At 47.9% G+C, this 13,326-nt stretch overlaps 1 protein-coding gene across 2 annotated transcripts in view; it reads right to left on the bottom strand.

The window, feature by feature from the left end:
* LOC137351558 (tyrosine-protein kinase JAK2-like) overlaps positions 1–5,119 on the bottom strand; it is a 91,059-nt gene extending 85,940 nt beyond the window's left edge. For both annotated transcript variants that reach the window (XM_068016080.1, XM_068016082.1), the window contains exon 1: positions 4,986–5,119. The gene's annotated coding sequence lies outside the window, so the exon portion shown is untranslated. The remainder of the gene's footprint in view (positions 1–4,985) is intronic.
* Positions 5,120–13,326: the final 8,207 nt, after the last annotated feature.

Here is a 13,326-nt window from a genome sequence, read left to right as displayed (position 1 = left end):
AATAAACAAAGAAGCTCCCACACACCACATTTTTAGTCAGTAGCTCTTCTAAGCCAGTGTCCCTGATGACGACATCAACATTCAACGCGTTTTATAGTGACAAATCCTCCTGATTGTCGTTAGTGAGGTTAGTGCTTGAGAATGAGTCACTTTTTCATTCTGGGTCACCCATTGCTGGTAATGACCTGTGTCACAACACAGGGTGGCACAGTGGTTAGCACCGCAGCCTCACAGCTCCAGCAACCCGGGTTTGGTTCTGGGCACTGCCTGTGTGGCGTTTCCAAGTTCTCCCTGTGGGTTTCCTCCGGGTGCTCTGGTTTCCTCCCACATGCCAAAGACCTGTGGGTTGATAATTGGCCATTGTTAAAAAAAAAATTGTTCCTAGTGTAGGTGGGGATGTGAGAGGGAAAAATGGGATTAATATAGGATTAGTATAAATGGGTGGTTGATGGTCAGCACAGGCTCAGTGGGCCGAAGGGCCTGTTTCAGTGCTGTATCTCTTTCTGACTCAGGAGTGAACGGAAGCTTCCTTTAAATTTGGGCAGTTCAGTTGGGTTGAGCGTGGGACTTGGAGCTGGAAGGTCATGGGTTTGTGCTTGTACCACTCAGACACTTGCTCTTCCGAGGTGAATAAAAGAAGTTCTATCTTTTAGCATGTGGGAGAAGGTGGGGAGCGACCAGTCCTTGCCCTATCTCCTGGCTGATTCGGAATGGAAGCCATCACAATGAACAGGCGTTTCATGCTGAATGACAGCCTAACTCCATGGACACTTTCTCTCGCTCAATGTCTCTTCACTCTGAAACCATGTGGATGCAGGAAAAGCGGTTGAAAGGATTTGGGAACAGGGTGGGCACATGTGGTTAGAACTACTTGTTTGTATGGAGGATAAATCTCAGAGGCCTAAACCCCACCCCCCTCACCCAACCACCGCACCCCCCCCCCCGCCCTCGCCTCATCAGCATGACATTTCCATTTCCCACACGTTCTATCCTGGTGACTTCTCTGAGTGAGGCCCTCAACCTAACATCAAACTAGGAGGGTGTTCCATGCTGCACGAGCTCCATCAACTGGGAAATGTACTTTCCAAACTCGCCACAAGTAGGATCCTTAGGGCCAACCATAAAGAGGACCTTCACAACATTGGTCTGAGATGGATTCAAACCCACCCCAAAAAGCAAGACCCACTCCACCATCCAGCGCCACAAAAGCAACAGCAACAACTTGCACCTTTAACATAGTAAAACATCCTAAGGCGCAACAGTCATAGTGGAATAGAATGGCTTGTGCTGTGATTCTATGGTAAATACCAGCCTCACCAGAGATGCTCACACGCCAAGAATGAATAACAACAACTGGCATTTATATACTGCCTTTAACATATCAAAAAGTCACAAGGTACTACACAGGAACATAATCAGAGAACATTTGGCACTGAGTCACATAAGGAGATTTTTTAGGACTGGTGACCAAAAGCTTGGTCAAAAAGGTAGGTTTTAAGGAGCATCTTAAAGGAGGAAAGAGAATTGGAGAGACTGAGAAGTTGAGGGAGGGAATTCCAGGCCTCATTTGCCGCTGAAAGCAAAAATATTAATTTAAAAAAGCAGAACACAATGAAAGGATGTTCTTTTTAATAGCCCTGAAGAATATTTATTTATTTTTAATTATTTAGAGATACAGCACTGAAACAGGCCCTTCGGCCCACCGAGCCTATGCCGACCAACAACCACCCATTTATACTAACCCTACAGTAATCCACATATTCCCTACCACCTACCTACACTAGGGGCAATTTACAATGGCCAATTTACCTATCACCTGCAAGACTTTGGCAGTGGGAGGAAACCGGAGCACCCGGCAGAAACCCACGTGGTCACAGGGAGAACTTGCAAACTCCGCACAGGCAGTACCCAGAATTGAACTCGGGTCCCTGAAGCTGTGAAGCTGCGGTGCTAACCACTGCGCTACTGTGCCGCCCTAATATTCTAGAAGAGAAATATTCAAATGAGCCTATTATGATCTGGATTGCACTGCCTGCAAGGGTGATAGGAGATTCAAAAGGGAATTGGATGAACACTTGAAGGAGAAAAATTGGCAGGGCTATGGGGAAAGGGCAGAGGAGTGCGATTAATTGGACAGCTCTTGCAAGGAGCCAGAATGGACACGATGGGCCGAATGGCCCCTTTCTCTGCTATATCATTCTATGACAATTCTTCAACTTTGCTGCAATGTGAACTGGATAACAAGCAGGAGCAGAAACTCTGGCTGCTTTATTCTACCTGTCAAACCAAGTGTCATTGAAGCCAGTCTGAGCACTGTCCCCACCCCATGCTTCCCAACAACACTCAAATCGAGCAGCTAACTCAGCACCCACGAGAGTTTAACCACACCCTGCCATGACCCATATGGTTCAGTTCCACACCCTGTGGCATATTTACCTACAAAGGGAGGCTTAGTTACCTCAGGTAACTCTGTACTTGAAGTTGCTTTACGAGCAATTTCGCGGCAATTAATTTAAACAGGCTACTGACTCTGTTAAAAATCGAAGTCCATTGACACCAGTGTATCTGCCAATGAGGCAGGCCTGGGCTTTCGGCAGGACTCACAGAGAACAGTCTAATTTATGGTAAACAGAGTTTACTTACCCAGCAAACAGTCTACAGAGTCTAGTTAAAAAGAGTCTCCACAAACTAAGCAAACAGAGCTCATGACCGAAACTACAGCAACTTCTCACAATAATAGCAGGATGATTTCTCCAGCAAAATGCAGTGAGTGGAGGATGGTTTCATAATACAAATTCTGTGCATAAAAATATCAATCAGTCACTTGTAGCAGTGAGGTCTCCAGGCATAATTGCTGGGGGGGAAAGAAAAAGACGAAAGAAAAACTTGCATTTTTATAGCGCCTTTCGCGGCCACAGGATGGCCCAAAGTGCTTCACAGCCAATTAAGTAGTTTTGAAGTGTAGTCGCTGCTAAAATAGGAAATGTGGCAGCCAATTTGCGCACAGCAAGTTCCCACAAACAGCAATGTGGCAATGACCAGATGATTTGTTTTTTTATGATATTGATTGGGAATTACCAAGCCATTTCCATTCTGGCTGGGAATGCGGGTGTCACTATATGAAAGTGCTAAAAAATAGCCCGCAAAGGAATTTCTGATCCAGCGGGGAGAATGCTTCTAGAGTTGGAGCTGAGGAACATTGTTGAGATGTAGAGAGGGGAGCTTCACTGTGTATCTAGACCATGCTGTACCTGGAGTGATTAAAGAAACATTGGCAGAGGAAAGTTAGGTCTCTGGCTTCACTAATTGGCTGGGTGGGTAATCTGGTGGATTAGGTTGATTGCTTCCCCCTTACAGGACCCATCTGATCTTCAGTCTCCGGGAATCAGAGGAATGAGAATCGGGTGGGTCCCACAGGAGTAGGTGATCCACTCCGCCTGATTACACTCAGGTTGTGAGGCTGGAAATGGGCTGCTGGCCATTCCATTATCCAGTACTAATATCTGGAGGAGCACAAAAGTGTGATTTATATTGCTTGCTATTTAAGGTCACATTGAAAAGTGTCAGCCATGGCTGTCACACCTGAATCAGAAGTTTGAGGGTTCACACCTCACTCCAGAGACTTGAGCACAGAATCTAGACTCACACTACAGTACTGAGGGAGTGCTGCACTGTTGATAGTGCCACCATTCAGAAGAGATGCTAAGGCCCTGTCTACCCTCTTAGGCGGATGCAAAAGATCCCACAACACTATTGGAAGAGGCACAGGGGAGTTCTCGCAGTATCCTAGGCCAATATTTATCTTTCAACCAACCTCACTAAAGTAGCCATTAGCACATTGTTGTTTGTGGGAGCTTGCTGTGCACAAATTTGCTGCTGAGTTTTCAACAGTGACTACGCTTCAAAAGTACTTTATTGGATGTAAAGCGCTTTGGGATGTCCCGAGGTTGTGAAAAGCAAGATAGAAATACAAGTCTTTCTCGTAATTTGCAGTGCACACAGTAGTAGCTCTGTGGGTTTGACCCTGCCAGTGGGACATGTCCTCAACTAACTTATCTTCTGAAGTGCAGATCTTGACCGGAGGCTCCTCTGTTTATTTACTTGTTAGTCCAGTGTGTAACTGAACAACACAGACCGCATCATCATAATCTCAATTCCCAGTCTGTGCCAATTTAACCAGTCTCAGGTCAGCACAGCTGTTGGGGCTCCTACACCAGGTCAAAGTGTTCCTGCAACATGGAGGGGCAAAAATAACCCATTCCTGCTTAATTAGCTCATGCTAGAAAGTATGTGTGTGTTTGTATGTGCATTTGTATATGTGTGTGTGTTTGCATATGTGTGCATGTGTGTGTGTGTATTTGTGTTTGTGTATGAGTGAGTGTGTGTTTATGTGTGTATTTGTGTGTGTGTGTTGTACATGTATGAGTGATTGTGTGTGTGTGTGTTCGTATGTGTATTTGAACGTGTGTATTTATCTATATGAGTGTTTGTGTGTATGTGTGCTTGTGCGTGCATATGAGTGTGTGCGTGTTTTGTGTGTGTATGTATCTATATGAGTGTTTGTGTGTCTGTATGAGTGTGTGTATATGAATGTTTATGTGTGTAGATGAGTATGTGTGTATTAGTGTTTGTGCATGTATGAGTGTTTGTGTGTTGTGCGTTTGTATGTGTATTAATGTGTGTGTGTTGTACACGTGTGAGTGTTTGTGTGTTTCTGTGTGTATTAATGTGTGTGTTGTACATGTATGTGTGTTTGTGTGTGTATTTGTGTGTATTAATGTATGTGCATTGTACATGTATGAATGTTTGTGTGTGTATGTGTGTTCATATGTGTATTTGTGTGTATGAGTGTTTGTGTGTGTGTGAGTGTTTGTATGTGTATATGAGTTTTTGTGTGTATGTGTGTGTATACATGTGAAGAAACGCCCTTTCATGCTACAAAGAACATATTAATATTATAAAACCAGTCAATGAAGTTTCTTTACCCTGAAATGCTGCTTCTCCTACACTTCGCGATGTTTCCACATTGCAGGCTGAGGGGAGCGAGCGGGTAGAATGCTCTCCATTGCTGTGTCTGGCTTCTGTGCTCTGTGAGCAGCTGCGTTTACTGCATGCGTCCTAGGCTTCCTGTTAAGGATGGATGATACACAGCTTGCTGAGCAACTTCCTGCTTCTGCACAGCCTCTTTCCCCTCTTTAACCTACATAACAGTACTCACTGCACTCCAAAGGCAGTTCACACTGTGAAGTGCTTTGAAACATGTTCAAGTTGAATAAGTGATTATTGATGGAAAGTCACTCCAAACCAAAGGAGACTAAACTGTCCCTTTCAGAATTTCTACGACCTTTAATAAATTCCAAATATTGTGTTGTAAAAATCAGAGCAAACCACCTTTTCTTCCCTGAATGTATGATTTTGTGTCTCTTAAATCCTTATATAAATTACAGCTTGAATCGTGGCTTGGCGAAGCACCGACGCCAAGCGTCACTCAGGTAAGGAAAAACTAGAGAAACTCAAATTCCACAGACTGGAAAGAAACGGGAGAACCTTTCGAGATGATTTTCTTAATTCGTTCTCGGGGTGTGGGCATCGCTGGCTTTTGTTGCCCATTTCCCCAGCTGCCCTGACAAAGTGATGGTGGGCCTTCTTCTTGAACTGCAGTAGCTGAGGGTCTTGCCGGAAACACTTCAGAGGGCAGTTAAGAGTCAACTTTGTTGGAGTGGGACTGGAGTCACATACCTGCCCAGACACGGTAAGTGTTTGGTTAATCATTGAGAAATGTATATGAAGGGCAGCACCAAGGTCGAAAAGGGTAGGAGAGAAATTAAGCTAAATCCAGGTATAAAGGTGAGTTGGCACCAGTTTTGGTTTGGAAAAGACCATGGGTTTTAAAAGGAGGGGAGGACCAAGGAAGCTAAAGAAAGCCATAATCTCTGAGGAAGAATGTGTCCATATATATGTCATTAGTAGATAAGTTATGGACAAGAAGAGGCCCTAGAAGCTGTCAAAGGTCATCTCTCACATTAAAGTATCTACTGCATCCTCAATATCTCTAATCTCTACATGGAAGATCATCTCCAACAATTCTCACTCTTTTGTGTAAAGAAATTGTTCCTAAAATCTCCTTTAATTTTTTGCTAATTTAAACTGATATCCTCTGTTTGACCTTTCCTGGCTTTCTTTTCTTGGACCAGTTAATACTTTACATAACTTACTGATGTTGCCCTTAACCACTCGTTTGCCCGACTGCTGAGTGTGAGTTTGTCTAATCGCTCCTCCTTGCTCATCCATTTCTACCAATAGGATCAGTCCAATGTAGAAGTTATTCCTCATCAGTGTCACTGGGCCTGATTCTAACTCACTCAAAAGCCACAACGTTAAATAGGCCCATTGTTTCGGGAGAGGAGAAAATTGGTGTTGGGGTGAGGAAATAGGTTGAGCTTTTATAAACCTAGTTAAACATTAATCTTCACAATGAGAGGTATTTGTTACAACTGAGATCATTTGTGAAACCATGCTGGATGTACATGAGAATGTTCTTTTGTCACCAGGTGTTGGAATATAATTAATACGGTCACAAATATTTGCTCTGCTTGGCTCAGCGGGTAGCACTCTCTCCTCTTAATCTGGAGGTTGTCGGTTGTCGGTTGTCACCTAATCTAGGCCGACAGTTCAATGTAGCACTGAGGGAATGCTGCATTGTCAGAAGTGCGGTCCTGCAGTTGAAATCTTAAGCTGAGATCCCATTTGGCAAGCTTAGGTGGATGCTAACTATTTCAGAAGAAGAACAGGAGGAGAAAGCACTTGCTCTCCAAGTATCCTGACTCAGCAAACCTTCTAAAAAACTGTCCCTTCAACTCACTGCTCTTTGAGGGTCTATGCAATGGTGACCACAAAGAGTCATAGGGCTGAATTTCGCTCTCTTGTCCGAGGCGAGTTTGGTGGCGTGTGGGGTTTGGAGAATCTCCGCACAGTTGTCCGTCACTAAAACCCGGTGCTGAACCTCAGCGTGACGATTCTGTCAGAGGCGGAGAAGTGCTGTGGCGGTACTGATGCCCTGACGTGACGGCATCGTAATTTAAATGTTTGAAATGCTGCCTTAAATAAATTTGAATCTAATTCACTGCGATCCAACGGAAGTTCCTCAGTTTTGTGGTTGACGTGCGGCACTCACGTTCTTCAGTTTGGCGAGTTTGAAAAGCTGGCGCCACCAAAGGCAAGAGACCTCGGTGCCGCAAAAGGGAAGGTGACCAAACCAGAGTAACATAGGGGAAATGGGGTTTACAGCGGCCAGTGCCACTATTCCGAATGTTCAAGGGGCTTGTGTGTGAATGGGGGGGAAACATCAGGTGATGCCATGAGTGGCATCTCCGTTACCACCCCCACCACATGATTGAAGGAGATGGCCGCCACCATTATGCAAAATGGTCAATGCCGCGCACAATCACAGCGACGCGGCTGCTCATGTCACAAGTGGGATTGTTGCCTTTTTGTGTACCCGCCACTACTCCTGGTGGCATGATCATAAAATTCAGCCAATAGAGTCACTTACAGCATAGAAGGAGGCCACATGGCCTGTCGGGTCCATGCCGTCTCTCCGTGTCAGTCCCACTTCCCTGCTCGATCCCCGTAGCCCTGCAAGTTTATTTCCTTCAAGTGCCCATCCGATTTCCTTTTAAAATCATTGTCTCTGCTTCCACCATCCTACCGGGCAGCGAGTTCCAGGTCATTACCACTCGCTGCGTAAAAAAGGTCTTCCTCATATTCTCCCCTGTATCTCTTGCCCAAAACCTTCAATCGGTGTCCCCTAGTCCTGATAACAGTGACTGCACTTCAAAGTATTTCATTGGATTTTGAAATCAAAGGGAATTGGATGTACCGTTGAAGGGGAATTTGCAGGGCTATGGGGAAAGAGCAAGGCGAGTGGGACTAATTGGATAGCTCTTTCAAAGAGCCAGCACAAGCATGATGGACTGAATGGCCTCCTTCTATGCTGTATGATTCAATGATATGAAACACTTTGGGATATTTCTGAGAATTGTAATATGGCATATCAAAATGCAAGTTTCTCGAACATAATGGTGGCCATAGCAGCCAGATTAATCGTTACCATAGTAACGAATACCCTGGAAATATTACAATTTTTAAGCTTCCTCACAAGTATTTTCTTTCTTAATCTTATTTTGCTTGTATTCTCTTTCTTTTTAAAGAAACTTTACAGTTTCTTTCCTTTTCGTGAGTCATCTTGTGCGAGTGGCCCTTTAACTTCAAAGCTTTGTGCTTAAGTTGCGGACCAAAGCTTTCCCGTCATTGTGTCCTTTGTGAAAAGACGCCTATTATTTGGTACTCATGTGCACTGGGGCAAGCGTTTCCTGACACCAAGCAGCATCTTGACGGGAAGCAACCTTCTCCTCACCTCCCCCTTCTCCTCCGCCCCAGCTCCCTCCCCCACCTCCCTTACCCTTGTCCTCTCTGTGCTTCCTGGCAATTTAGCGCAGGAGTGACAAAGCATCCGTCTGTGGTGCACTCAGTGGTGTTACTAAAACAGCATGTCATGCATAAAGTTGATGCAGTAAATGGGCCTGACAGCTCAGGGCCGGAAGCCGACAAGCTAATGCGGTTTCTGGTGTGTATTATTGCTGGGTCAAAAAAAACTGCCTTGCAGACAGTGCATGTAATCTGTAATCAGCGCCTGTTTGATTGGAGGCCTCTTTATTGTGTTCTTTAGTGAGCACTGAAAGGAAATATTGCTTAACTGGCTCCCTTAAACACGTGTTTGTTATTGACTTAGGCAAACTTATTATGTGTGTGTGATGTAAAAATGAAACCGGGCTGATTTTTAAAAATTGCTTATTTTTTTTGTTTTCAGTTTTCTTCACCCCTTTCACCCCCATCCCCTCCGCAAAGAAGCTGACACATTCTGGAAAGAAGTTGTCTCCAGGCTCCGCAGCAAACAATCCCGTAGATTGACAGCTCACCTGCCACCTTAAATGTGCACTCCCTTAAACAAGAGGGAAAGAATTCACATTTATTTTTAGAGCGCCTTTTGAAACCTGGAACATCCCAAAGCGCTTTGCAGCCAATTAAGTACTTTTTGAAGATGTAATGCAGGAAAAATGGCAGTCAATTTTCACACAGCAAGCTCCCACGAACAGCAATGGGATCATTTGTAATAAAAACTGAAAATGCTGGTAATACTCAGCAGGTCCGGCAGTTTCTGTGGGGAGACAAATAGCGTTAATGGCCAGAATTTTACACCCTCTAGGGGAGCGGCATGGTGCGGGATCGGGGGGGGGGGGGGTTTGTGTAAAATTGAGTAGAAGGCAGGGGGTGTCGTTCCAATCACCTTCCAGCCCCTGCTGCAATTTTATGAGCAGCGGGGGAGGCAACAATCGGCCCACTAGCCGCAGGCCAATTAAGGCCCATAAGTCACCAATTAAGGGCTTCCGCCTGCCGCTGCTGGTATATTACCCCTATGGCACAAGACGCCCCCACTGGAGCACGTTCCCCCAACCTCCAACTGAAACCCTCCCCTCCCACTCCCTCACCAGGGCCCAATCGATGGTCCCCAGTGAGACCCCACACACTTACCTTAATCCTGGGGCCTCATCCCTTGCTGGCCCCTCTCACTGGGTGCAGTCCCAGCAGCAGCCGCCACTCCCGCTGATTGACTGGCAGCTCTTGGAGGCGGGACTTCCTGCCTCAGAGGAACAACCACTCGGCCCATTCTTTGATTTCTATGATCCCCATCTGAACTGCCGGCTCTCACCCTCAGCCGATTGCACCCACGCCTCACAGTGCCCTGCACAAATGGGGCAGAATTTCCTGCAGCCATTTGAAGTGGGAACGGTGACGTGGGGGGAACGGAGAATCGCATCAGAAGCATCCGTCCGGGAATCCGGCGTCGTGATGTCGGTTCCGGATTTAGTCAGTGGCGTTGCCCCACCAAACCGGCATTGGCAGCCTGACACAATGGGAATTTATTTTACATTACTGAGCAGTTAATTGTAATGCATTTACATCTAATTCATATTGATTTAATGGTGACCATGTGATTTAGTGGATGGCGGTCGGCACTCTCATGTCTTCATGTTTATGACCGTTAAAAGCTGGCGGCACCGAGGCGAGGCTTCAGTGCCAGAACAGGTCGACAGCCATGAACAGTGCTGCATAGGGGAAAAGGAGGGTGTGGAAGCCACTGTTGGACTGCAGTGCAGTGTGCTCTGCAAGGGGAGGGGGGAGGTTGTGATCCCGGGGGGTTCTGTAAGGAGGTTCATGGTCGTGAGGTCATGCAAGGAGGGTCACAATCTTCAGGGCTCTGCAAGTGGCTTGATTTTGGGTGACTTTATTGGGTGACCAAACTGTTGGGTGAGATGTTTGCTTTCCCCATACTGCTGGATGAGAGGGTCAGCTTTCAGCAAGGGTGTGCACTGAGGGCCATCAGGGAGTTTGCTGGAGAGGTAGAAAAAGCTCAGAAGCCAAGGCAGGATCTCCTCTGCATCAACAGTGCTCTGTAGGCCCACTGGTCTCCTGGCATGGGTCTCATATACCTTGTCTTTTTGGACCCCCGTGGCGTGATGTGGCGCCTCTGATGGAGGGAGGGCCAAGAGGCAGCTGCACCTGAACCATGAAGCTCCACAACGAGAGCAAACAGCAGCCGGCCGTGCCAAGAAGCGCCTGGCCGTGCCAGAGGGAGCGTACCAGACTTGAATCAGCTATCTCCAAATGTCCGAGCGGCATTGTCAGCAAGGGCTACGCCTCTCCGGGGGGGGCGTCACCGACTTGCGCACCCTGCTGCAGGACGGGTTGAGATCTATGGGATTTGGGGGTCACCCTATGCCAGTGGCCCTGAAGATCACGGTGGTTCTAAACCTTTAAGTGTCTGGATCATTCCAAGGATCCACCGGGCACATGTGAGGGGTTTCCCAGGCAGCAGCCTACCGCTGCATCAAGGTGGTGACCAATGCCCTGTTCAAGAGGGCCGGAGACTATGTGCACTACCAGACCAACCCTGATAGTCAGGCTGAGAGGCCATCGCTGGATTTCCCCGGGTGCAAGCTGTGATAGATTACACACATGTGGTGATCAAGTCTCCAACAGACCAGCCAGCTGGCTTTATCAACAGGAAGGGTTTCATTCAATCAGTGTTCAACTGGTCTGCGACCACCGAAAGCATTTCCTGCAGGTTTGTGCCCACTTCTCGGGAAGCAGCCACGATGCCCACATACTTCGACTGTCCCAGGTGCCACAGCTCTTCAGGCCCCTCCCGCTCACCTTAAGGGGTGGATTCTCGGGGACAAGGGCTACCCATTGAAAATTTAGCTACCGATGCCTGTGAGGAACCCTCGCAATGCAGCGGAGGAGAGGGTACAACACTTGCCACGGCTCCACCCGAGCAACCATCGAGCAGGCCTTTGAGCTGCTGAAGATGAGATTCTGCTGCCTAGATCAATCCAGTGGAGCCCTGCTGTATGCCCCAGCGAGGGTATCACATATCATCAAGGTCTGCTGTGGCTCTTCACAATCTAACACTGCAGAAGGGGGAGGCCTTGCATGATGATGACATGACTGAGCGACATTTCTCCACCAATGAGGAAGAAGAGGAGGAAGGAGATGAACAAGCAGCACTGGATGGTGAAGCCCTTGCACTGGATGCCAGACAGATCGAGCGATGGGTCAAGGAGGCAGGAGACAATCTCATAAATACCCATTTCCAGCCATCCCTCACACATAATCCTGTTTAGCCATTTGCTATCCCTAAAAAGGAAAGAGCTACGGAGCAGCCATCTTGGCAGAACGAAGGAAGTCATCGACCCTCTTCCGACACTGGATCTAGTTGCATTGGGTAATCCCACAGCTGCTGAACTTCTCAACTATTTCCATTGAGGCTTGATGGTCAGGTGGGAGGACCTCTTCTTGCCGCTGCTGGGGAAAACGACCTGCCACTTTTCCCTTGCAGCCTGAAGGAGAACCTCCAGGGAGGCATCATAGAACTGTGGAGCAACCCAGTGTCTTGCACCTGACATGGTCCCTCTTGGTTTCTGGAGAGGTCCTGGACTTCTGAGTCCTTAGTCAGCAGCAATGCAGTTCAGTGGTAGAGGGACGCCAGGCCGGGGGTCAGCAGCAGAGGGAGTCCAGGCTGAGGGTCAGCAGCAGAGGGTCAGCAGCAGAGAGAGTCCAGGCCGAGGGTCAGCAGCAGAGGGTCAGCAGCAGAGGGTCAGCAGCAGAGGGAGTCCAGGCCGAGGGTCAGCAGCACTGCAGTTCAGCAATGGCAAAACATCATCAAAGGTAAAGCAGCAACAAAGTCAGTAAATGAAGCAGCACTTTAAACAGGGCTGACGACGCTTTAAAGATGTCACCAACATCTGCGTTGTCTTCGCTAACGCCTCCATTGGCACCTTGCCACCCCCCCACCCCCCCTGCCCTGTCACGTGACTGGCTGGGCCCCGCGCCTCCATTTTGATAATTGGTTGCCCATCACGTGCTCACGGTGGGCCAGCTGCATATGCAAAGAGCGGCCACGGCAGCCACTTACGAAACCCGCGACGAGTTCACTGAATTCTACCCATGGTGTGCTTCCTTCCCCCGCACAAAGGCCATTACCAGCACTTACACCTCACTAGTTTCTTTCCTTACAGGAAAAGACAGCACACAATCTTGGTGACAGGGAGATACCCGGAGTGGGGGGGAGGTGGGGCGGGTGGTGGGCGTTGGGAGAGGGTGTCCCTCCAGTGACAGGCGCCTTGATGGCCACTGGCTATACATGCCCACCTCACCCACTGAGAAGGAGGGCTTGTTTCAGGAGGCTGCTGACAACAGCAGCGCCCTGCTGTGAGACCCTGCGCCTCCCTAGGTACTGGTGCTCACACATGTTGAGACAGCTGATCCTCTGCCTGTAGACCCTGTGTTGGGGGTCTGGCCGCCTTGAAACTGGATCTCTGTGTCCATCCCCTCTTCCCTGTGGAGGGGCATGTGGTAGAGGCAAAGGCAGTTGGTGCTGGTATTGCTCTGGCTGTTAGTGTTGGTCAGAGATGCAAGGTAGAGCTCCATAAGTTGCTCCCATGCCTTGGTGAAGGCTGGCAGCAAGGAAGTGCAGCTGAAGGTGAGTGAAGTGCAAGACAGATGAAGTAACATCCCAGAATTTGACAATCATGTATCAAACACTGATAGCTCTCTGGGTGAGGAGTACTGGGAGCAGTATCCTCTCACCTGGCCATGGCTGCAGCTCTTCACTGATCAAAGGCTTCCCAGCCTGTCAGTTTCACTGAAGAATCTTTTCCCACTTTACACTCGCCTCAATGACCCTGGCAAGTTCCACATAGCTCA

Source organism: Heterodontus francisci, chromosome 36 (assembly GCF_036365525.1).
Source record: "Heterodontus francisci isolate sHetFra1 chromosome 36, sHetFra1.hap1, whole genome shotgun sequence".
Classification (NCBI taxonomy): Eukaryota; Metazoa; Chordata; class Chondrichthyes; order Heterodontiformes; family Heterodontidae; genus Heterodontus; species Heterodontus francisci.
This window is presented reverse-complemented; position numbering and strand designations above follow the sequence as displayed.